Consider the following 27,080-nt stretch of genomic DNA (forward strand, 5'->3'; position numbering starts at 1 on the left):
CTACTTTGGGGTTTGTGCTCTCCAGTGTGACAGGGTTGGACTCAGTGGTTTCCCTACCCATGGCTCTTCAGTCCCTTCTATTTGAGCCTGTAGTTGGTGCTGGAATTGGTAGGTGTACATCCAAGAGACTTGAATCTTTGGGCTGGGCCCTGAGCCTCAGCAGAGCTGTAACACCTACTCTCCAGTTCATTGGATTCACACAGGACAACTGGCAGGGATGTGATGGTGGACGGCCACCATACCAAGAACTGAGAAAGCCTGCAACTGCAAGCAAGAGAGTCCCATCCATCGGCCATATGGGACTGAAGCCCCCTCTTGGGTAATCCCCTCAGGATTAGGGAATGGAATATGGACTAGAGTGGACTTAGTGGTATTCTGCTGTAGACTTATTGTTATTCTAGCAATGGAAGAACTTATATCATTGATGTGGAGACAGTGGCCACTGGAGGTTCTGAGGTCAGGGAGAGGGAAAACAGTTGTGATAAGGGAGCATTTTTGTGACTTGGGAATTGTCCTGAAGGACATTGCAATGACAGATACAGGCTGTTATATGTCTTGCCATAACCTACAGAATTATGTGGGAGAGAGTATAAACTACAATGTAAACTTTAATCCACACTTAGTGGCGATGCTCCAAAATGTGTTCATCGATTGCAGTGAATGTACCACATTCATGAGGGATGTTGTTAATGGGGGCAAATGTGGGCAGTGTGGGGAGCAGGGCATATGGGAATCCCCTATGTTTTTTATGTAACATTTATGTAATCTAAATATTTCTTTAAAAAATTAAAAAAAATCAATTGGCCATTAAAAAAAAGACTGCACTAGATTCATGGATGTTTATTTTCCTATTTTGCACCATTACCTCATATAATACATATGTTATATGTAGCATAAATAATGTAATGTCAAGTCTAAATATTACATTAAAAAAGAATCATCTGGCTAGGCTTTCTCCCTAAAGTTCTAATTTAGAGCCAAGAATCTGCATTTTAAAAGCAATCCACATCTGACACAGATGGTTCTGGCGATTAAAAAAACCCTGAGATAGAGGTTTGGGCCGAATCATTAGCTACTTGTATCACTTATCTTTTGTTACTTAGCAAACAACCTAAAATGTAAGTGATTAACCATTTTCTTGTTATGATTCTATGGGTCAGTAGTTGGGCTAGAATCTGCTGGTCTTGTCTGAGGTCCCTTGTGCAGCTGCAATCATCAGCTGCTTACCTGGGGCTCAAGGGCCTCAGGTGGCCCTGTTTGCATCTGAGGGTTGGCACTGGCTGTTGGTTGGGATTCCTCTGCTCTTCTCCATTGGCCTCTCATCCTCCAGGAGGCCACACTACGCTTCTTTACATGGTCTCAGGCAGCATTCCCAGAGGACAAGAGGAGAGGCTGCCAAAAAGAGTAAGCTCTCCAGACCTTACTTAGGCTCTGGAATTTTACAGTGTCACATCTGCCATATTCTATTGCAGAAAGCAAATCACAAAGCCAGACCAGATAGAAGGGGTAGGAAAATGAGCTCCCTTTTATGAAGGGAGGAATGGCATAGTCACTTTACAGAGGAGCACACATATAGGGATGGGTGGAATTATAACAAATTTATTACATAGACAGAGTATATGCATTTCATCAGGTTATCTACTGTGCTGAAGATACTCTCCTTGGCACACACTGTGGCAACAGGAAACTGACCAGTGATTTGAGGGCTGAGATCCTGAGCACAATTATCTTTGCTGAAAATTATGTCAACTTCAATATAAAAATGGCAGCCTAGTTTGTAGTAACAAAATATTAGAAACAGCTTAAATGTTCACTAATAGGTGACTAGTTAAATAAATTATGATCCATCAATACTACAGATTCATCCATACAAAAAGTACTTCCATCAAAATGAATAAATATCTCTTGAGGTAAAATTATCTTCAAGATATATTATTAAATGAAAAAAGCAGAGTGCGGAAGAGCATGTATAATATACTTTCTTCTGCATTTTTCAAGCATGCTTTAATACAGCTCTCTGGAAAGATGCATGAGAAGCTGGTATATTTATTTTCTCAGATGAGACTTGGGTACAAGGGGGATTGACTTTTGTACTGTTTGAATTTTGTTCTCATGAGTATGAATCATTATTTAATCTAAGTACATGAATAGAATAAATGCATTTAAGTAACGTGCATTGTTGGTGGTTTTTTTGCCTGTGTACTTTCACCTTAGAAACATGTCTGAAGAAACTTTAAAGATTTAAGAGCGAATTAGATCTAGATATCTGTGCGGCACGGCCAAAAGGTCAATGTCTTTGAGATAAATATTAGAACTCCTTGATCAACTCTCATTCTACCAAAGGAGGGAACCAAGTCATGCTTTGAGGCTGCCAGACTAGAGACCATAGGACTGTACAAGACTCGAATTTTTATGGTTTCAAAGAAGCAGTAAAAAAGCAGACACCCTCCACTTTAAGATATTATTTCAGCATAAAGATTGGGATTGTAAATAATGAAGGAAAGACCATTCCTCATAGGTAATTCTTTTCTCAGTTCCTTATCAAGGCAGTTAAAAACTTAGATACTTTCGAAACCATCACTTGTGTTCTCCTTCCTAAATAGATTTATTTGGGTCAGGTATTGGGACAATTCAGTCTTAGAACTCCATAGCTTTCTGGAGATGTAACCAGAGTAGTTCACCTGGCAGAGGTATTTTGGAGAGCTATTACAAGGAACACACCTGAGTTGGCTAGCCCTAAGTACACAAATGCCTCCCAGGGGAAATTTTGCTCGTGGCTTGGAATAACCTGTAATATGTCTCTGACACTGATAAAACAAGATGCATTTTGTTCACTGGTTCAAACCTCAAGACATCAAGGCATTTTTAATCTCTAGTCTGGTACCTGGCAATCCATGGCTCTTGCTTCTTACTGAGAATATGTGCTGCTTGATCATGCTCCTGGTTTCTTGGTAAGTAAAATTGAGCAAGCACACCATTCTCCATGTCACCAGTAATGGTGATTCCTTATGAACCTTTAAAGGCAAGTTTCACTGCATCCTCTTCCCTATTATAGACTCAGATAAGGTTTGCTTATGCAGCCTGAAAATCTGTCTTTGAAAAAAAGAATGTTATTTTAGGTTGCAGTTCATCCGAGTTCTCCTTATATGGCACACCTGCATGTTTTTAATTCTGTTAAGTATCTATACAGTTGGATACTAATCAGAAGGAAAGATTGTGCTCCTTTCAGAAGAAAGGGCACAAAGACACAGAGTTCCCTAAATTAGAAATAATTTCCCACTAATTAGCAGCTGAATTAAAAGCAATTGGCTGAGCAAATTTGGAACATCAAGTCTGGCACAAAGCCTATACCTTACCATGCAGTGTGTATGCCTTCACCTAGCATATTCCTATCCCACATATTTAGGTAGAGTTCATGCCTGAATGAGGCCTGGGTTTAGCAAACTTCCTCTCACCACAGAGGTACACCTAACTTCAAAGGTAGATGTAAGTCAGTAAATGTTGAATTAGGATGAACAAGAGCTCTTCCAACTTGTTCTGGTTAAGGTGAAAAAATAGCTTGCACAAAAGCACACCCTTGGGGACATCTGAGAAATGGACAATTTGTCGTTGGTCCCACTTTACTAGGTCCATCTCCCCTCTATTCCTTAGACTCCAGATCCTCACATTAGCAACCCAACTAGCAGCTACCCTACCCTCTGTGACTCTACCACCATAGGAAACACTTCATGGCCCTGATCTTTCCTTCCAAATCCTTCCTCAGCCCATTTGAACTCACAGATCCTTGAAGGGCACTCTCTTTCAGACTCTCTTTCCTCCAGAATAGAAGCAGCAGTTGCTATGCTACCTGATATAAATTATGGCAAATAGAACACAATTTCTCAGTTCCTCCTATGAGCTGGGCAAAGTGCCAAGTATTTTTGCCCATATTTTCTCATTTTATCTTTTCAACAGATCTCTGAAGTAGGAGTTATTATCTTCCCTCTACACATTAGTTACTTGAAACTCAGAGTCTAAGTAACTTCTCCAAGGTCATTCAGCTAATAAATGTCAGAACTAGAATTTAGAGCCACGCTTACTTCCAAAGCCAGTGCTACTTTTAAAGTCACCCACCCATACCCACTTTGGGTGGTACCTGAAATTCCCACCATAGCATTTATTCCTTTGTGTTAAGCTCCTTATTAATTGAAGGCTTCTGTTAAATTGCAAACACATTAAACTCACATTAAAAACCACAAAGATCCAGTTCTGTTCAAAAGACAAAATGAGTCATACCTTGTATGGGATTTGCACAGCAGAGACCATTTAGGCAAAGAAAACATGATTTTAACAGCAACTAAGATTGGACAGCATTTTTGCACTTACTAAGCCCTTTTACATACAGAACTGCATTAATTCTTACAGCAATCTGTGGAGTTCTTTCTTTATCCCACTTTATAAGTGGTGACATGGCTCATGAGAGGCTCAGTAGTTTGTCTGAGGTCACACATCAGTAAATGGCAGACTAGGGTTTCACCCCAGCTTTTCTGACTCCAGATGTCATGGTCCTGGCCCCATGCATGTTGGACTTTGCATGATTCTCAAAGGTCCACAGGACCAAAAAATATCTCCACTGTTACTCGACCCAGTGTTTGACCTTGGTCAGTTAGAATCATCCCTTAACTGAATTAAGATATAATAATACTGATACTGGGAAGGGAAACATCAATTAGACAGCTAAATTATTAGCATGGATTTTTTTTCCTGACCAAAGTTTCACTGTGTCCAATATAACTCCACATATCTTTAAGAAGGGTTGCAGGCACTTGTTGATGGAAGAGTGGAAGAATCAAGAGGATAGAGAGAGGGCCTTTGGCATTGAACTTCATCCTCAAACCATTGGATATCTATCATTCATTTATTCATTCATTCATTCAACAGATATTTTCTGAGTACTGTTACTTGCCAGCACTCTTCTACAGATATACCAACAAAGGAATCAAAATTATTTCCCTCATGGAGTTTACAGACATGGAGGAGACCTTAATATGTAAACAAATAAATGAATGAAATGATCCAGACTGTGGTAAGTGATGTGAAGAAAGTCTCCAGGCTAATTGATCAAAGAGTGATTGGAAAGGGTGGGGATGCAAAGGAGTATTTTTGCCAAGTTGATCAGGAAAGATTTTTCTGAGTAGGTGATATTTGATATAAATGATAAGGTGGAAACTGCCCAGAGAAGGCCATTAAAGTAGAAGGAACTATATGGACTAAGGCCTGAGTCAGAGATTGGGCAGTTCAAAGACGAGATGAATAGAAGGTATAGCTGGTACGTAGCTAGTAGAAATGAGAATGGTAGGAAATGAGGTGGGAGTGGAAAGTCTAGGCCAAATCATGGGTCACTTTAGAGGCCAGGAGATTATTTTTCTTCTAACTACAATAAAATCTATTTTAGAATTTTAAAAAATATGTCAAGAGCATATTTTTATTTTACCATGTAAACAATTTTAGAAATACAATAGAACATGCAGTATAAAAAATGTTAATACTGCTTTCCTATATGTGACGGGGGTATAGGGAAGTAGAGGAAGGAGAGTGTCACAGGAAATTTTACTACAGAGAAGTAGTTAGCATCACCCTTAAGAAGGTGGCATGGGCAGTCACTACAGGGAGAAAATTGGCAAGAAAGCTTATTCCTGATGTTCTGAGAATTCTTGGGTGGAACTTGTGGAGCAAGGGGTTGCTATGGAGACTGGCAGACAGACTGCAAGTTGTACCATGGTCTGTTGCTGCCATCTTTTTTCGGTCCATCTATTAAGTTTTTAAATGTGTTGGCTTCCTTCTACTCCTCTGAGTTTCCATTTGACTCTTCTACTGGCTCCAGGGCTGCTTGTCACTCCAAACCTGTCACATCCTCATCTGTGCACTAGGGCCTCGCATACGTTCTTTTGCTATTGGCGTCTCATGAAGCTGAGAAGAGACAAGCCCATTTTAGGATTTTAAGCAGGATAATTTGATTTTTGTTTTAAAAGGATCACTCTAGGTACTATGAGGGTAATGGGCTAGAGGACAACAAATTTAGAATCCAAGGCACTACTTTAAGAGGGTACACATGTAATAAAGGTGAGAAACAATGAAGTCTTGGTCTAGGACAGGGATTAGCAAACTCTGGCCCAGCAGCCAGATGTGGACCTTAACAGAAAAAGTTGCCAACCCCTGGTCTAAGAGATTGTGAAGACTATTTGGTTTTAGGCATAGAGGTAACAAGTCTGGCTGATGAAATATATGTGGAAGGGAGGAGTGAGAGAAAGAGAGGCACCTAGGATGATTCTTATATTTTGGCTTCTGCAAGTGGAATGGGAAAGATTGAGGGAAAAACGGTTTTAAGGTAGGGAAATTAAAAATACCGTTTTTAAACTGTATAAACAATTCGCTAATACAAACCCATATTTAACTTTTAAATCACTTTTGGGCATATTAGAGTGGCAATAATGATGAACCAAAAAATGGTCTCACTGTTATTGATGCTATTATTCCTGTTTGTGACTGCCTAAACTTGCATGTTCTGAACTCCACCCAAACTAGACTACTTGTTGTTTCCCCAATAAGCCTTTCTGTTTCCTTTCCTATCCTCATGGAGGCCATTCACCTGGATTCCTCCATGCTCATACCTCTGCCTACAAAATATCTGTTCATATCTCTCTCTTAAATGCCTTTTCATTGCCTCAGTTTTCTTTAATTGCTTCTGTGACATCTCTTTCAACTGGACTCTCTGTACTATCCTCGAAGGCTTTTTTAAACAAAGAACTATTTTCAGTACTTGGAAAATTGTAGAAAATAATAAGACAAACACATGTAGACCTACCATCCAGCTTGATCAGATTTGTAATCTGTCTCATGAAGCAGCCATCTTCACATTCACATCCTTGCAGAGATACGAGGGTCACAAGCAAAAGACAATGATCCCACAATGCCCTTTCTACCTATAAATTCTGGAGAATCGAATATCCTGTTACTTTATTATCTTTTCTTTTTAAAGATTCATAAATCACACAAAACGTTACAATTAAAAATATAAGAGGTTCCCATATACCCCACTCCATACAGTCCCCACTCTTCCCACATTGACTTCTTTTATTAGTATGGTACATTCATTGCATTTGATGGATGCTTTTATTGTGTACTTGGCTTCAGTGGTAAAAGTCTGAGGATGTAGCACTGGAAACAGATTTTGTCAGAATGTCCTAAGGGAGTGGCATATCACCACCATGAAGTCCTGTTCTGATTTTTTTCCATAGTTCAAACAACTGATCCTTCACCTAAGGTTCCTTGGAAACAGGCAGCTGAGTTGGGTTAGGGTCCAAGCAGGAGAAATGTTTTCCAAAGGGTATAATATGAAGAAATAAGTGACTACCTGAGTTTTTCTCTGATCTTTTCCACCAGTCTGGGAGAATAGATGACATCTTCGTCATCTTTGTATTGGCATTCCTAGTCACAGAAATCCCTCTTCTCAAAGTGCTCAGTGTTCAATGTTGGATGGATGAATCTGTTCCTGATCAGATACCTTAACATTGTGTTAACATCTTGTTAACATTTTGTGTGTTGTGGGGAAAAAGTTCAGTTGAGAAGGATGGTATAGTCGTGTGAGAACTAACTAGCTGAAATTTGTATGAGAAATAATTAAAATAATCAGTATCTTACCTGTAGAACACATACCTGAAGGAGTTTTAGCCCATGTTTTCCAGTGAGGATATTAGATTCATTCCTCAAGAAGAGCCTATATATAGGTAATTCAAATTGTGGCTAGACATAGAATTAAAGCATTTTTTCTTGGCATTTATAGAAATAATACTATATTAACAATCACACAAATTATTTTGATGATAATAATGATACCACCACTTTCCATTTGGCCTATACCTGGAGCTGTTTATAAAGAACCTCCATAACCATTATCTCATTTGGTTTTCTGTGATGGATTAAAAATAGGTACAAAATCTTTGCAATCCCTCCCATGTAGAGGTGGAAACTATTTCTCCATATCTTGAAACTGGGCTGTCCTTATTACTGCCTTTGATCAATATATGTGGCAGATTAGAGTGACTTCCAAGAAATGTCTCAAGAGGACTTTCACCTTCCACTCTGGCCCTCTTAAAACACTGCCACATTTTTTTTTTTTTTTTTTTTAAAAGATTTATTTATTTATTTTAATTTCCCCCCTCCCCTGGTTGTCTGTTCTTGGTGTCTATTTGCTGCGTCAACACTGCCACATTTAAACAACTACAAGTTTAGCCTTCTTGTTGATAAGAAACCCCATATCAGCCAGCTGTTTTAACAATTCTAACTGATGTCCCAGGCATGTTATTAAAGCCATCCATAACAAGCTGGCCCCCAGATGACCTGCCAACTGACTAGAAATTGCGTAAGTCCAGTTGACCACACATGTAGCAGAACTGCTTAGCTGAGCTTAGCCTAAATTGTAAACACATAGAATTGTGAGAAAATAAGTGGTTGCTGTTTTAAGACACCAAATTTTGGGGTGGTTTGTTATCCAGCAAGGAAAAGCCGATGCAGACAATAGTACCTAGAAGTGGAATGCTACTGAAACAAAAAAGCTAAAACATGTGGTACTGGCTTTCAGACTGGGTGATGGGCAGGGACAAGAAATGCAGCAAGGAAATTGTTATTTAGCAATCTGCATTATGTAGTGGTGAAACAATTGGGAAGAATGTCTCCTGGGGTAAATTGGAAGCTGGAAAGTGTACTTAAGTAACTCGGGGGTCTAGGAACAGAAGTTTTCATGAAGAATGTTAAAGGGTCAATTGACTCTTTTAGCTACATATGGTTCAGGAAGAGACAGATGAGCTAAAGAGAGAAGTGTGCAGTTTGCAAGCAGAATTTAGAAGAATTATAGAAGACCCAGTATTTGCTGGATTGGAAAATAAATCTGGTTTTCATCCCTAGTATCCCCAGTGGGACAAAGATTCTCAAAGTAAGAAATAACTTCAAGGTAAAGATAAACCCAAAGGTGTGACTGTAAGTTCCTTTGTTAAGACCTTAAAAATATTTAATGTTGAGGAGATCCCCTTCAGTTCAACACAAGGGCTTCTAAATATCTTAAGGCATTTTCCTCAGCTGTAAAACCTGTCCTAGGCAGAGAGAGGTCTGTAAAAACAAGAATTTTAGAAAAAAGAAGAGAAAAAGATAGAATGTAGAATTTTTCCAAATTAATATGTATTCTATATCTAACCTTTAAACTCATCGCTATATTTCATTTTACTATTAAGGGAACCTGGCAATATATTGGGCTTCACTTTTCAGGAAGTTTTGGATCACAGTGAGGTTCAACAATGGCAGTGGAGGAATACTGGTGTGGGAAGTTATTGACAGGGAACACATGGTTGGCAGGGAGTTCTACAGGGCATATATCCTGGGTACATAAAAATGTTTGGGTATTTTCATAGTGGAAACAACTAAAAACAACAACTGAGGGAGTGCTGAGTTCCTAGCCAGGGGAGCTCTATCACAGTCCCTAAAGGAACAGCAACAATCCCCCAAGTGCAATGACAAAGACCAAAAAAGAAAGAAGGTCCAACAATGAGCCCCTGATACTAATGACTATGCTTGTGAGCCTGTGCAACTGAAATAAAAACAAGGCCTAGAGCTGCAGTGGGCCTAAGAGTTACCTGCTGAGAGCCTCCATGTTGAAATGTGGCCAGTCTCAAAGCCAAACTCAGCATGTAAATTCGTTGCCTTCCCCCCAGCATGGGACATGACTCCCCGGGATGAGCCTCCCTGGTGCTGAGGAATTACTACCAAGTACCAGCCGATGATGTAACTAGAAAATGACCTTGAATTAAAGGTTCAACTCGGACCAGCAGAATATCTCTGTCTACATATAATACCAGGAGTTAAAAATGCTTTTTGACCTGAATCAAGGGGGAAATGGAAAGGACAAATGAGTTTATACGGCTATGAGTCTCTAAAAAAGAGCTGGGAGGTTATCAGAGGGGTTGCCCTTATGCACACCTGAGCAGAGTCCCAGAGACAGATAAAGTAGATATAACCCCAGGTATTGGTTCTTCTGAGGGCTACAGAGACCCACAGGTTTATGGTCATGGCAGATGGAGTTCAGTGCCATGTTAGTTGGCCCTTCTTTGGAGTTGGTGTTTCTGGGTGATGGAGCTGGACTCAGATGTAATCTCTTTTCACAAGCCTTTCCTGTTACTTTACGTTACTTTACCAGAATTGTAGTTGGTGCTGGGGTTTAATATATACCCAGGGGATCTGAATCTCTGGACTGTCCATATGATAGCCAGCCCTGAGCCTCAACAGACTTCAGCTCCTACACTCTGAATTATTGGACTTACCCCACTCAGCTAACATGGAGTTGAAGAAGGTCAACCACCACACCGTGGAGCCAAGAGTGCCTACAACTGAAAGCAGGAGGATTGCACCCAGCATCCATGTGGAATCTAAACCCCCTGTTGACATAGATGTGGAATGGACACAACCAATCCAAGGTCTACAGGATGGAGGAATAGAATATGGATTAGAGTGGAGTTACTGATATTCTATTCATGAACTATTGTGATTAGTAATTGAAGAAAATGTGGCATTGGTGGCTGCTGGGTGTGGGGAATGGGAGGAAGAGATGAGATGTGGAGGCGTTTTTGGACTTAGAGTTGTCCTGGGTGGTGCTGCAGGGAAAATTACCGGACATTGTAGGTCCTCCCATGGCCCACTGGATGGAACATGGAAGAGTATGGGCTATGATGTGGACCATTGACCATGAAGTGCAGCAATGCTCAGAGATGTATTCACCAAATGCAATGAATGTCTCATGATGATGGAGGAGAATGTTGCTATGCGGGGAGTAGTGGGGTGAGGGGGGTGGGGGGTGTATTGGGACCTCATTTTTTTAATGTAATATTTTAAAAAAATGAATAAAGACAAAATAAAATAAAAAAAAAAACAAGAATTGTGTATTTGGCTTTTGGAGCATTGCCTAAATAGGAAAGAGATTTATAAGAAACCCACATAGTTTTAAAGAAAGCTGTATTGGTAACGCCTGGGACTAAAAGGGACCGAGATTTTCCTGGGACTCTAAAAGCAGAGTTGATCTTATCATGTGAGGGACTTTGGGCCTGATGCCATTATGGGATGAAAATTTTGAAGGTTATAGCAGTTTGATATGGTTATGAATTCCAAAAATAGATATTAGATTATGCTTGTAATCTGATCTGTACCTGGGCATGATTGAATTATGATTAGGGCGGGCAAATAAAAGGCATGGCAAAGAAAGAGTTAAAGGTTTCTGATGTTGGAGTTTTGATATTGGAGTTTGATGCTGAGGACTTAAGCTAGAACCCTGGGAAGTCAGCACAAAGAGGAAAGAAAAGCCAGCACCAAGAAGGAAGGAACCTTGATCCTAGAGAAAAGCAAGCTCCAGGAACGCAGGAACCCAGGAAGCCTGAACGCTTGCAGACGTCAGCAGCCATCTTGCTCCAAATAGACTTTGGTGAGGGAAGTAATTTATGCTTTATGGCCTGGTATCTGTAAGCTCCTACCCCAAATAAATACCCTTTATAAAACCAACCAATTTCTTTTATTTTGTATCAGCACCCCTTTGACAGACTAATATAAAGGTCAAGGCAGGGGTGAAAATATTTTGCATGGGGGAGAATTGTACATAATTGTGACCCGTGGAAAGCATGTGCTGGATTAGAAAGCAGCTGAAAATTCTGTGCAGTTCCTGCCATGCAGAAATAAAATCTATTTCTTTACCCTTTGAATCTGGATTTGCTTTGTGACTTTTGTTAACCAATAGAAAGCTGCAAAAGTTTGACACTTGACTTCTGAGCAAGGCCTTAAGAAGCCTTGAACCTTCTTCTTGTTCTCTTGGTACACTGCCACTGTGTGAACAAGTCAACTCTAGCCTCTTTAAGGATGAGATACTACATAGATGGAAAGATCATGTGGAAAGAAACGCCCAACTGTCTCAGTCATTCCAGCTATCAAAGCTGAAGTCCCCGATATGTTGGTGGGGTCATCTGGGAATAGCCCATCAGCCACCAGTTGACTCACTCACCAACTAATGACATATGAGTTAGCCCAGCTGAAAATACTATGTGGAGAGAAAGAACTGTCCAGCTGAGTCCAACCAACATTGTAAACCCACAGAATTGTGAACAAATAAATAATTGTTGTTTTGTGCTTATAAGTTCAGAGTGGTTTGTTACAAAACTATAAATAATTTTTACATCCTCCAAACAAATATGTGATATAGACATAATTCCTCTTTTCTTAGATGAGTAATCCAAGACTGAAATAGAATAATTTGTCCAAGCACACAAAACTAAGATACTTCCCAGCAATAATGAAAGACTTTAATATTTGATGTGTGGTCTTCCTTTCCTCCTCATTTCCCATTATCATTCTGGGTTAGCACATTATCCACATGATGTCCAATTTTCACTGTATTCACTAACTCCCAGTGAACTTCATCTTCTCTTTATTTCAGTCACCCAGATCCCTGGACTTAAGCAGCATCCAAAACCACTCTTCTGCTGAAACTTAGGCACACTCTCTGATCACAAACTTCTGTACTTCCTGCTACTTTTATCCACATCACACGTCTCTTCAGCCTCTTCCAGATTTCTGGGCCCTTGACTTGTTATTTAAAACTATAAATTCTCCAATCAAGTCTAGGCACTTTTCCTGTCAATCCAACCATTGTTTTACCAAAGACTTCAAGTTCCTTGACCTACACTACACAACAATATAGAGGTTAAGAGTGTGTGTTTTTTGTAAATGTAATTAACACCACTGAATTGTATATTTAAACATGGCTAACAGGAAATTTATAAACACAAATGATGAACCCTAATGTAAACTATGGACTATAGTCAATGATATATATATATTACTATTGGTTCATCAATTGTAACAAAAGGTTAATATTAAGGAAAACTGTGGATATGGTAGATATGGTATATGAGAACACTATACTTTCTCCATGATATTTTTACAATTTCTTTAAAGAAAAAAAAAGCATGTGTTTTGTAAACCAATATGCCAAATACAAATCCTGGCTTTGCAACATACTAGGTGTATTATTCTAAATAAATTATTTTATCTCTGAGCTTCAGTTTCCTTACATATGAAATGAAGATGGTTAATAAGAACATAATACATAGACTCACTGTAAAGATTAAATGAGATAATGAATGTAAAGCACTTAGCACAGAGCCTGGCATGGAGTAAACATGTTACTTGCAATATTAATGGTATCAACAATATCATTTTACTTCAATCACTCAGCAAAACTCCATTCCTGAAGCATCAGAAGGCCCACATTCTATGTACCTAAAATTGGAGGCTGAGATCTGCTGGCGAAAAGTTTTCAACTTTATGGATTTGTGCTCTAAAAATTCATATATGAATTTGTGTTACCTGGAAAACCTTTTATGTGCTCCTCGTGAACTTCCTTGGGACAAATGAACAAACTTATTTTCTTTGAGTTGTTCTCATAACAATTTTTTGCACATTTATAAGTCTCCTCAAGCATCCAGCCCTCACCTCCCCCAGAAACCTTACTCTTCATGTCTTGGAGGACACTGTGGCTGTTGAGAAATGATATGCTCAGCTTCCTTCAATCTCCACCCCAACAAGCCCATCTTCTTTTCATCTGCTTCTGCCTCTGTCTTCCTTCTGCCTATCCATTTCAGTGGAGGACATTTCCCTTTCCCTGCTTAACATATTGGATTCTCTCTCTTCTGTCTTCTCTGCAGCTTCACTCCATCAATTATATTACAATTAGAACAAAAACTACAAAAAGTCAGACAAGAAAAAGAAATGCCCCAGCTACACAACCTATCCCCATGTACTCTTTTATAAGGTAAAAAAAGTTGAAGTCCACGGGTGTCAAGTAAATTATCAAACTAGTTTGGGGAGAGTTGATACTTAAGACAGTTCTCCTGACTAAGTATTAAAGATAGGCACATCTGGCCTTTTGGGAGCTCAGGGATTCAAGTGTTTCCCCTGTTGAGATGCATCATGTCACCCCTAGGCCAAGCTGCTGATTTCTCATTTCCTCAGACTACTCTGGGTATAGGAAGCTCTGGATTCCAATGAGAGACTCCTTTTTGATTCTGAGATGTTCAATGGCACATATTCTACAGTCCTTATGAATTGGGGAGAAAAGGATAATATGCCCTCCACTGGGGTGACTTTGTTGGATGACTGGATGAAGAGCACCTTGCTGTGGAATCTGGGAGCCTTGGAGCAGCAAACCACAGCACTCAGCCACATTCATCATTTTATCAATTAATTAGGTCCAAGTCTAAAAGGGCCATTAATCTCTACAGATTTTGCCTGCCAAACTCGAGGTTCTTTCCTCTTTTGAAAACTTTGCTGATCCACCTGCAAACTCAGAGTAAAGACACGAATAGCTGGCTCATAATGCATTCTTGGCCCATGATGCTCACTGCTCTGGGCTGACTCATGTTCTTGGCTGGAGAAGTGGATGCCAGTTCACTGCCCTAGAAACTGAGCTCTCCTACTGTGAAAATGGGGTCCTAAAAGCCGCGAAGTGTTTATGTCAGAGGGCAGGGAAACTGAAATGATATTTTCTAATATTCTCCTCTTCTGTCTCTAACTCACTCCCCTTTCCATCTCTAGCCCGTGAACACCTAATAAAAATCCCCCTAAGTTTAAATGACGTATTGGAAAGAACATTGCAAGGAGACATGTGTTTTAGTTTCCTGTCTACTCCTCATTAGTAGTGAGTTCTTAGCCTAGTCACTTAACCTCCTTGGCCTCAGATGCCTCATCCATGAGTTAACTGTATTAACACTCTATTTGAACTATGTTACTTTGCATTCTCTTCCTGCTGTCAGATTTAAAGCCCGTGGTTCATTTCAGTTGCAAGGTATTCCAAATTTCAGTGTGGCCTGAAAGAAAACTAATCTTATAAACTTTGAATTAGCCTATCGTCACAGGCTAATTCTGGCTAAGTTGGTGATTGATGGAAGTTGCTCATTGGGGCGAATATTTCGCTCTGGATCCTCTCTTTTCCCCAGTCATCACAGCCCTAGCTTGAGCCCCATTCTCCATTATAGATTTATGTAGCACTGATGATGTGGGCTCCCTTTTCTACAGTAAAGTCTTTCCTGGGAAGAAGCTATCCAACCAGAGACTATATTTCTCAGCCTCCATTGCAGCTCCCTGTGCTCATGTGACCCATGGAATTCGGGTGGAAGTGATGTATGCCATTTGTAGGCCTGGCCCATACAAAGCCCTCTTGTGTAAACCTTCATACTATCTTTCTTAGCTGATCCATTTCCCAAATGCAGTTTCCCAGGGTGACCTTAGAAACCATGTTTTGTCTTTTTGAATTTTTTAAAATTTTTATTGTTTTTATTTTTACATGATTTTTACATGATTAGAAAGAAATTTATGTTGTGTCAAATCACTTATTCATTGCATTTTACCTCTTAAAATCAGCTGTCAATTACTTTCAATGCCATGACTGCCAAGTGATTTCCATTAGTGCTCAAATATGGCTAAGATGACCACAGAAAAGAGTTGGCAATCTTTCTCAAATCATAATAGATAGACTACCTGCAACAGAATCCCTTGGGTTTCTGCAGAATCTGGTACCATATCCCAGATTCATGAAACTATGAATTAGTGGGAGGGGGGCCCTGTATTTATGCATTTTCAACCGTCTTCATAAGCAGCTCTTAAGCATTCTTAGTTTTGAGAAAACTGGTTTAGAGTGCTACCCCCCATGTTTTAAAACCATCCCTGTTGAGTCTCAGGGGGCTTAAGATCATGGGGCAGGAGGAAGTGACAGGAGGCTATTTATTCTGCTTATTTCAAGAATTCTGTTCTGAGGTCTTAGAAGAGTATAAATAGTTTATCTGGGAATGTAAATGGTAAAAATCTTTTCACATTAATATTGGTCTAAATGATTCCAACCTTCTAGTGGATGTTCGGTTTTAACATAGTGCAAAAATATGTAGATAGTAGCTTTCCAGGGCCAAGAGTAGGGTAAGTCAAGTGAGGCACTCTCCTCAAGTACAAAATTGAAGAAAGCACCAGAACAAACAAGCAAACAAACAAAAAACAAGCAAAAAACCCAAACTCAGTAATTAAGATAAACATTGTAATGTTATTTTTTAAAGAATAAAAATTAATGAAAAAATGTATGCTGAACAAAGTATCAAAAGCTTAAAGTAAAGGTGTATATTTACTTTGCCTCCAGTTGAAGACGGAAGTTGCCTCCAGTTGAAGATGGAAAAAGGCAAATTAGAGCCCTGTTTTTATATTTAAAGTTGAAGTATGCCCAGTTACATAGATTCTCCATCCCAAACTCAACCAAAAGTAGAGCTTTGATGAGGAACAGCCACTAGAGGCCAAAGATACTTGGCAGACATCATTTTATTTAACAATTATTTATTAAACATTCTTTTGTTCTACATGTTGGTGCTACAACCGTGGGCATAGCAGATCAAGTCTCTGCTGTTGTGGAGCTTGAGTCTTGTGGCTTGTGACTAATTACGAAGCTCTACTAATGAACAGTCATGGAGGAGAAGGCCACACCCTTGTTATCTGTTGAAGTCTTACCAATCTTTTAAAGCTTATCTTAAATGCCTCTTCCTCCATGAAGCCTTCTTGAATTTAGCCCTTTATGATTATACCTTCTTCTGAATTCCCCAAAGACTACATTTTCGTCTAATCACATTATATCTAACAGTAGGTCATTATTTTTAAAACTGTGCTCTTCAGAGTCTCTTGGCGGTTACTTAGTAGGACGTAGGACTCATTGCAGAGGTGAGTAGAACATGAGGTTGGGGTTCTGGACATCCCACTGCACCAGCCTCGGCATATCTAATGTTTACTGTTTTACATCTCAGGCTTCTCAAAAGGATACCATTTGAAGGAGTTCTTTAGCTAAAAGCATTTGATGATAATTGGTCTTGATCAGTGGATCCCAAACCTAGCTATATCTTATTGAGCTTGTTAAAATAAACAAATTTCCAGCTGTAACCATCATCCTCTTGCCCAAAGACTCTGAATCAGAAGGTCTTGGGTGGGACGCACAAACTCTACGGTTAATTCTGATGTACAGTCAAACATGGAACTGACCACTCTATCTGGCTCTTTTACCAGGTTGTAAATTCCTTGAAAATATTAAGTGCCTTAATCTATAAAGGTTTAAATTTATATCCACTCACAGTGCTCAGCATATTTTTATGAGGTCTTGATCTTTAAGATTGTATCAGTCAGGAAGGCTGTTATGTTGCAATAACAACAAAACAAAACTTACTTGGATATCAGCAAAGATTTATATGTCTACTCCAGATAGGCTGAGAGATCTGTTCCTCACTGCTTCCCCACTGGGAACCAGGCTGATGGATCAGCCACCATCTCAAATGTTGGCAGTCACAAAAGGAAAGAGAGTTCTGGAATGTTCCATACCAATATTTAAATGCTCCAATTTGAAACCACAAATGGCACATTTGCTCCCAACTCATTGGCCAGGACTATTTATATGCCTCACCCAACCAAAAGAGGGCAAAGAAATGAAATCCTACCATGTGCCTGTGTAGCCAAATCATACTTGGTAAACAGCACTGAAGATCTCCAGGGTCCACCTCTCTTATTTGTTTCATTTCCTCCTCCCACAGGCAAGTTACTTTCATATCTTCCCATGGGAGGTAAACCAAAAAAGCTACTAGACATGACATCAAGCTAAAAGTTTAGCATCTCTGGGTGATATGAGGTGGTCCCTATATCAAATGGTGATACCCAATGGTATCTGCAACAGTCTGGACGCGACTCATCTTGACCCAAGACCTATGAATTAAAAAGGTAAGTTTTATGCCCCCATCCCTATACCCAATAGAAACAGGATGACCAAAATATATACTCTGATTTGGCAGTGAAAAGAATGTGAGAGTCTGTAGTCGTCAGTGTGAGTAATTCTGAACTCCTGTGAGGGTGATGTTGGGGAGGCCCTCTACTTTGGAAGTGGCGATTAATCTCTTCCCTTGGAGTAGTTCCCTCATCCACTGTTCTCCATGGACCTTCTCTGTTCAGACCCCTTCTTAGATTCTTCTTTTTCCATTATCCAACATAGACATATCCAAAATGGAGATTGATCACCATGCCCTCCTTGTACTCTGAGCAACTTTCTCAGCCAGCACACTCTCCATAGATTTGTGGGGTCCAAGTATTAAGTTTTAGACATAAACATTTTGAGTCCATACTCATAGTATATTTGGCACTATACCTCTTTAAGTATATATTTTTTTCTCTCTCTTTATTTTTTTTTAAATGTTACATTCAAAAAATATAAGAGGTCCCCACATACCCCTAACCTTCCTCACCCCACTCCTCCCACTCTTTCATCATCATGGGACATTCATTGCATTTGGTGAATACATTTTGGAGCACTGCTGCACCACATGGATAATGGTTTACGTTGTAGTTTACACTTTCCCCCAGTCCACCCAGTGGGCCACCCAGTGGACCATTGTCAAGCATCTGTCCCTGCAGCACAGGGGAAACTTTAGGTTTTATATATATATATATATATGTTACTAGAATAAATTGAAAAAAAAAAAAAACAGCAACACACAAAGGGAGCCCTAACGTAAACCATGGGCTATAGATAATAATACAATTGCAAAAATAATATTCTTTCATCAGTTGTCACAAATGTACCCCACACTAATGCAAGGTGTTAATAATAGGGGGTTGTATGGGAATTATGTATTTTCTACAGGATTTTTCTGTAAATCTACAACTTCTCTAATTAAAAAAAAGAAAAAGAAAAAGCCTTAGGCAGCGGTGTGCCCACGTTATCCACACAAGCACCTCGTTTATCTCTGGGTCCTCAAAGAGCTCGGCTGTTCTATGTCCTCCAGGCTTCCCCCAGCTCCAGGCCCCTAACTCTGGTCCCCTCTGGCCAGCTTCAAGACAGCCAGGAGGTAGGGACAAAGGTGGTGAGAGTCCTTGTCCACACCCTTGTTTGCCACTCCCACCCTCCTCTGTAAAGGAGGCTCATTTGCATGTACTCTTGTAGTTTAGGCTTCACTTGAGTTCTAAGGTATGGTGAGTTTTCACCCTGCCCCTCTGCCAGAACTCAAAACTCTTATTTTATCTGAAAGGACAATAGCTTCTTAAAACAACAACGACAGCAAAAAACATTAGGATTCTTATCAATTTGATCCTAGACAACCCAGGCGCCAATTGTTATTTTCTAGACATACTTCTTATATTTGCTATATTTGTATGCTTTCTTTATCTCATGCCTTTCTTTCACCTTATTTGTAAGCCCTTTCAGTTTATCAGGCTTCAGTGGGAGACACACACCTTTATTCTTTCTTTTCTGATATTTTGCCCACTTGTCTTAGATGTATTTACTGCGTATCACAAGCTTAACCTTTGCTCTGAAATACCTTTTTCCATTCAGATGTTTTAACAAATGGGTATGATGGCCTTTGTATTAGTCAGAGTTTTCCAGAAAAAAATATATATAGAAATTTATCTTAGTAATTGAGGAATTGGTTCATGTGATTGTGGAGATCAGCCAGACCAAATTCTGTTGGGCAGGGCCACAAGTTGGAAACTTGATGGTGACCTTGAATTTCCCAGGAGAAGACATAAGTTGGGAACTATGATAAAGATAAAAGGAATTTCCTAGGAGAAGCTGGCAGGCTGAAATAGAGGCAGAAATTCTTCTTTCTGACTTCTGAAATTACAGGTCTCCCTTAAAGACCTTCTACTGATTGGATGGGGAGGTGTCTCTCATTGCAGAAGGCAATGCTGTAGACTTTGTGGATTGTAGATTTACTCAGCGCTGGATGCAATCTAGTGATTTAAATCTGGGTCCTCCGAAATACTCTCAAAGGAACCATCAGGCCAGCAACAGCTCAAGCAAACAATAAGACAGCATAACCTGGCCAACTTGACACAAAATTAAGTACCACAGCCTTGATTTGATCCTTAACTCAAGGCTGAATTCTACTAGGCTCAAAGGCCCTCTCAGTTTTATCTTTTCTTGACTTGAATAACAAGAAGTTGCCTCTTACAACTTTACATATTTTCGAAATCCTAGATTCTCTTCGTGACTTCTCCTAGGCTTATCTTTTTTTTTTTTTCCAATAATACTTTGTCAAATGCAACCAGTGTAACAAACACCTACTACTGACATCCTTTGTTCAACATTTTCCCCAAGACATAAAGGTTCGTTAAGATTCTGAATTGCCTTCCAGGTTATTACAGGCAGCTTTTTATCAAATGTTTTGCCACTGAATAACATGGGTTGGCATTCTTCCAGTCTCCAATAACAGTTTCAATTCTGCATCATATAGAAAGTCCGGTTTTGCTGAAGTAAAAAAAAAAAAATGCAAATGGCTTTAACTACAAAGTTTTATTTCTTGCTCAGACTATAAGTGAGTTGGCTGGAGGTTCTACTTTCCATTTCACTGTGGAATCCAGGATGCTAGAGCATCCACCGTCTCAAATGCTGCTGACCACTGTGGCAAAGAGAAAGAATGTTCTGCAGAATCTCACTTTACCATTATGAGCTAGAAATAGAGACAACTTACCCAACCACAAAGGGGAATGGGAGTTGTAATTCTGTCATGTGACTAGAGGGTGACGTGCTAGAAATATTCGGGAAATAGTTTTGATCACCACCACTCCCCTACTTCAATGTTACTGAACTTATATTCTTATTATATGGATCAAACGTAATGTGCATTTTTATATTTGATTTTAACTCTTCTTGTTCCCTCTGAAACTTCATCTAGCTTCCCTTTATCCAAGACTAAAATCCTAGAATTAAATTCCCAAATTTCATGTAGAAATTTTGGAGCAATTGAAGAATTAGTCTCAAAAGTCCTTGGAGTGCCCCAAGTTTTATTGATTTATCTTTGGAATAAACGTTAAGTGTCATTAATAAGCTGTTTAAGAGATTCCAGGGCAAGCAGAGAATATTCCTGCAGTGCATGTAAAATAATTGCATTCTTTCAGAGTCATTCAAATCATAATATGAGCTATTGAATAATACAATATTTATATCCCTCTCAACTATGAGTTTGGATATATGACATCTTTCCTGCCTTGCCTAACCTACCTGCGCCTTTTCCGGCAAGAAATGAGGAGAGGCAATCTTGAGTGGAATGGAGACAAGAAAATACTGCTTTTTCAGAACAAAAACAAAAATGAAATCAACAACACAGGAAATCTCTTGTGTTGCTCATTTTGTTGTGGGCTACGAAGGCTCAGCCCCTAGGCAGCAAGGTCAGCTGTGGTGTAATGTTGCTGTCACATTCAGGCTAGAGTTTACTAACTAGGAAAATAAGATAGTTTCAGCAGTGAGTTCTTTTCTGCTCAGATACTTGGTTGAATAAAGCTAATGACAATGTTAAGTGTGAAAATAAATTGTTTAATAAATTTTTAAATCTTTTTATAAAGATACATAAATCACACAAAATGTTACATTAAAAAATATGAAAGGTTCCCAAATATTCCACTCCCCATAACCCCACTCCTCCCACATCAACAACTTTTTTCATTAATGTGGTACATTCATTGAATTTGATTAATACATTTTGGAACACTGCTACATAGCATGGATTATAGTTTACGTTGTAGTTTACACTCTCTCCCACTCCATTCAGTGGGTTATGGCAAGACATATAATGTTCTGCATCTGTCCTTGCAATATCATTCAGGACAACTCCAAGTCCCCAAAATGCCCCCATATCACACCTCTTTTTCCCTCTCAGCAACTCCTGATATAATTTCTTCCATTCCTAGAGTCACAATAATTCTATAGTAGAATACCAGTAAGTCCACTCTAATCCATATTTTATTCCTCCATCCTGAGGACCCTGGGATGGTGAGGCCCACTCCACCTCTAAATTGAGAGGGAGATTACATCCCACATGGCTGATGGATGGGATTCTCCTGCTTGCAGCTGTAAACTCTCTCGGTTCCTTGGTGTGGTGGTTGACCATCCTCACCTCCTTGTTAACTGACCTGGGTAAGTCCAATGAACTAGAGAGTAGGTGTTGCAACTCTGCTGAGGCTCAGGGCCTAGCTGGCACATGGACAGTCCAGAGATTCAAGTCTCCTGGGCATACGCCAACCCCAGTACCAACCACAGCACCAACCACAGGTTCAGTAAAAGCGACAGAAGAGGTATGTGTAGAGAAGTCACATCTGAGTCCAAGTCCATCATACTCAGGAACTCAGGAGCTCCATTGGGGAACGTAACAGAGCTCCCCCAGATGGGAACCCAGCACTCCCTCAGTTGTCATCTGAAACTCTACCCACTAAGTCAATACCCAATGAACATCTAAACATATCTATCTAACCTATTTGTGTGCCCTGAGAATTCCCTCCCACCCATACATCCCCCATTGATGACATCCCACACCAATGCTCCTCCCCTGCCATAGTTGAACCCCTTTGTGATCCAAAACTTCTTCAAAAATGAAGCTTAATATATTGCCAAATTCAATTAATAGGAAAATGAAATAGTAATGATATGATAGGTTTAAAGTATAGAAATAAAATACATAATAATTTAGAAAAACAAGATAAAGTAAAAAATAAATTGGGGTATTTAAAAAATGAAAAATATCATAAATTTTTAAAAATGTTTTGCCTTTTATCAGTGTAATAGGTGTTACCCTGTATGCAGTGGCAAGGCAATCACTTCCATTTCTTCCTCGGTGTCTTACATCTTTTTTTTTTTTTTAAGATTTATTTATTTATTTATTTATCTCCCCTCCCCGCCACCCCGTTTGTCTGCTTAATGTGTCTATTTGCGGCATCTTCTTTGTCCGCTTCTGTTGTCAGCGGCATGGAAATCTGTGTTTCTTTTTGTTGCGTCATCTTGTGTCAGCTCTCCATGTGTGCGGCACCATTCCTGGGCAGGCTGCACTTTCTTTTGCGCTGGGCAGCTCTCCTTATGGGGTGCACTCCTTGTGCGTGGGGCTCCCCTACACAGGGGACACCCCTGCGTGGCAGGGCACTCCTTGCGCGCATCAGCACTGTGCATGGGCCAGCTCCACATGGGTCGAGGAGGCCCAGGGTTTGAACCACAGACCTCCCATGTGGTAGATGGACACCCTAACCACTGGGCCAAGTCCACCGCCATACATCTTTTTTTAAGTATTAGGTCACAATAAAGACACATATAGAATGAAGGGGACTCCCCTATACCCAACATCCTCCCTTTTTCCCCCTGCCCCAGCAATGATCTTTTTACATGTGGCTATTACATTTGCTATCTGTATCATTCCACTTTTAGTATATGTCCTGCTGAAGTGAGCACTGTTTAATTAAGTTTTTGAGTTTTCATGCTAAAGTGCTTAGCATGCAAACAACACATACTGATACTAAGGGTGAAAAGAGTGGAGAAGGCACAGCATAACCATTACCTATTGCCAGTGTTCTTTGGGTTGCAAGTAGATGAAAAACAGAGGCCCCCACTTAGTTCACCTGGACCATGGAGTGTGAGCAAGAAATGAAAATTTATAGTTAAAGGCCATTTGAAGTTTCCTTGTCACTTCTGATACAGAAATTGACTCCTTCATGAAGGCTAGAAGAAGCCAAGTGAAAAATACCTTAAATTAAAAGGAGATTTTATTGAAAGTATACTAGGTTATATAATAGATTTCAAGAAATGGTTGAACAACAAGGACTTGGCTAAAGCTGACCCTCAGGAACAACTGAAGTTAGGACCGGAATGCACTCTTTCTGCTCTCCACCCGCATCCCCTGCCCACCCCCATGTCAGCGTTTTTCTCCTCTTTCCCTACAAATTGGTTTTTCTAAAGAACAGAAAATATGGCTGTGTACATATTTTTAGTTTTATACCGTACAACTTTGATCACCAGGAAGAGACTGGTTAACTTTGCCCCACTCCCACCCTCTGCGGTAAGAAATGCAGGGGAATGCACTCATCTTCTTTGGCCAGTTATTTACCTGTGGACGAATCTGCCATGGCTGAGAGTGTGTTTACATTGTGCTTATGTGGCCACTCCTTCCAAAATCAAGTGTCATGTGGATAAGGCAAGGGAGCATGTACTTCCCGAAGAGTGTCACAGGTATTTTCATTACCTGTTCATGTGCCTTTTTTGGTATGGTTTTTTCATTAAGTTTTCTAGTCGGTTGGTGAGGTCAAATCAACAATTTTGTTTTTAGTTCATTTAGGAAGAAAAAACTTTTCCTTCAAAACATGATGACAACAGAACAAGCAATTTAGGAGAACAAGGCCAAATGTTCCCCAGCTGAACTCATCAAGTTGCACAAGGTCCCCTATACACGTGACCTACCAGTAGAAAGTGAGTTAGAGAGGCAATTATTTATTTCTTTGGGCCATATGGGTACAATAAAGCATCAGTTGCCATATTAAACCTTGATGTTTCTAAGTGTTTTATGTCCCAGCCAAGAAATAATTTTCCATTAATAATTTTCCATTCCCCTCTCTGGGTTTGTATAATATCACAACAGCACAAGACATTAAGACTATTACTTAGAGATGAGTTGAGTGACTCACAACTTATTAGTGATTCCAGAAGCTTTGCCTGACTTTTCTCTTGAGAGTTCACATTTATCCAACCCTTGTTTCCAAACAGTGGATGCTAACAATGTGAAAAATCATTGTCATACTTCATCAATGCAGTCAATTATGCTGCTTCACTATTAATGGGAATGCATTGTGTATCATGGGGAAAAAATCATGCCCCCCATATTTCTTGCTACCAAGCTGAGAGGACAATACTGATCCCTATGTGAAAGGTGTATATTCTTTGAATTTTCTAATTTGTGAATGGTTTCTCTGAACTGATCAATTTGATATTGCTTATTGTCCTTCGAAACACATATTTGAGAGAATTATCGCTGGTGAGTGATAACAACTATTTTATTTCTTTTTTCTTTTTTTTCTTTTATAGGAGGTACCAGGGATTGAACTCTGGACTTGTACATGGGAAGCAGGCACTCAACCACTTAAACTACATCTCTTCCCCAATAATGACAATTTTAAAGGAACAGAGTAAAGTCATCTGGCCTTTGGAGCGAGCTAAGACTGTATAAGGGTTTGAATGAGAATTTTCAGTGTCTTCTTATATCTATCTATGTTCCAAACTCGTTCAATATTATTAATGAGAAAGGCCCTAATATGAATTTTAAAAATGTCTTCAACATAGCAATTTTGGCAGTTATGAGATTAAAATAATATAAATATTCTTTACAAATACAAGCAAGGATAATATTGGTTCAGTTCAAGCCTTTACTACAGGAATCCTTGAAGCAAATGGAATGCTTGTTTTAAAAAAATCAACCAACCAAAGAACAATGAGGAGCTTAATGCCACTCTTTGAACCATTTGTCCATGAATTATTCTTTATAGTGTGTTTTCATATAGGTATTTGCCAGGCCATGAGTTTACAATGATGAACAAGAATGACAAAATGCAGTCCCTAGCCAAAGAAGCACAGGACTCCTATTTATGGAGAATATGTCATATAAGGGAATGAAGCTAATTTACATAGTCATGGGAATTACAAAAATCAATTTTATGTATTTCAGTTATATCTCCCCTTTACCTATTGTTAAATTTGAATATTAAGATGCTGTGTAAATATTACTTTCCAACTAATTTCTCACCAAAACTTTAATATGATGCTTGAGTTATGTTTCCTCTCTCTTTTTGCTATTAGGGCTTTTCTGGCATTTTATAAATTCTTTTGTTTCTATGCTGTGAAAGTCATCTTCTTAAAACTAAAAGCCTCATTATATTACTCTGAACTTCAAAATCTTCAGCGGCTATCTGTTGGGAGCAAAGTAAATTAGGGATTATATCATAAAATTTGGAAACCGACAGAGCTGGGTTCAAATATTCTGAGATCTCAGATAAATTATTTAATTGTTCTAATCCTTAAGGCCCTTATTTGCAAAATGGGAACATTGAAAGAACTTCTCTCAGAGGATTTTGGTGAGGATGCATTGTCCAGTTTATAGAAAGCACTGAATAAGTGATAGCCATCATAGCTATTGACTATTGCTTGTAAGACCTAATGACCGAATCCCTTTAACACATTATTTGTCAGGGATTCTGTGGAACAGATTTCTTGTTGGCTCAGAGACTAGTCTAGATGACTTTTAATCTCCCTTGTATTCAAGATTTTCTGGATCCTTGGCCATTCTAACCCTAAATTTGCATTATAGTCATGAAATACTAGTGTTTAGTATAGGAGTCCCTGGCAATTGGTAAAAATAATCCTTAACTCATCTTTTCAAAGCTAAGGAGAAGTAATGGGATGATGGGATGAGTTTATTGCCAGCTGCCAGAATTGGCTGGATGTGAACCAGAAGCACTGAGGTGAAGGACTTGGTGAGTTGGTGGAAATGTTTCCAAGGCTGTAAGTCTAGTCGTTCTCTCTTTTGTTATTTATGGCCTTAATTTCTGAGCAGCTAAGTAACACATCTCAAAAGAACTTATCAGAGGAAAAAAAGAAACTACAAGGAGAAATTAACTTCCCTAATATAATTATGACTATAATCACATGAAAACTATACATCAAAGACAATGTATGCCTTGATTATATATCTGACTTAAAATTACTTCTTCCTAAAAATGACAACTTTTCTATTATACTCACAGATCTCAAGTGCTTTATCCAAAATGCTTGCTCTGTGTCCCCATAGAGCTGAAGTTTTCTTGAAAAAGAGTCAGGACAGTTTCCTGATGCAATTGTAGCAAATCAGACGTATTTGGTAGGGAGAGTTCCCTTTAAGGTATCTTCTCTGTTCTCTTTTCTTCCACAAACAGAGAAAGAAGAGAAAAAGATGGCGATGCTAAAGATGCAATCAGGAAAGAGGGAAGGATGAAAAGATTCAGGTGTCCTTAATTAAGCCATGCACGAAAGAATTTTCCTTCATAGGGGGCTGAATCTTGTTATTATCAAGTTGTGTGACATCTCCTCCAATGTTAGGGGGTCTAGGTTGATAGTTGAGTCTGGGGGTTAGAGGAGACCTTATGGACTAGGCATGTATAAAATAGGA

At 39.3% G+C, this 27,080-nt stretch overlaps 1 long non-coding RNA gene across 2 annotated transcripts in view; it reads left to right on the forward strand.

Annotated features, from left to right (window-relative positions):
* The window catches only part of LOC131273145 (uncharacterized), a 49,082-nt gene extending 23,899 nt beyond the window's left edge, over positions 1-25,183 (forward strand). Inside the window, exons 4-6 of one of the 2 annotated variants that reach the window (XR_009180306.1) lie at positions 17,676-17,859; positions 24,216-24,355; positions 24,968-25,183. This is a non-coding gene — a long non-coding RNA (uncharacterized lncRNA). The remainder of the gene's footprint in view (positions 1-17,675; positions 17,860-24,215; positions 24,356-24,967) is intronic. The other variant, XR_009180307.1, reaches the window with a different exon arrangement.
* Positions 25,184-27,080: the final 1,897 nt, after the last annotated feature.

This window comes from Dasypus novemcinctus, chromosome 13, assembly GCF_030445035.2.
Source record: "Dasypus novemcinctus isolate mDasNov1 chromosome 13, mDasNov1.1.hap2, whole genome shotgun sequence".
NCBI classification, from domain to species: Eukaryota; Metazoa; Chordata; class Mammalia; order Cingulata; family Dasypodidae; genus Dasypus; species Dasypus novemcinctus.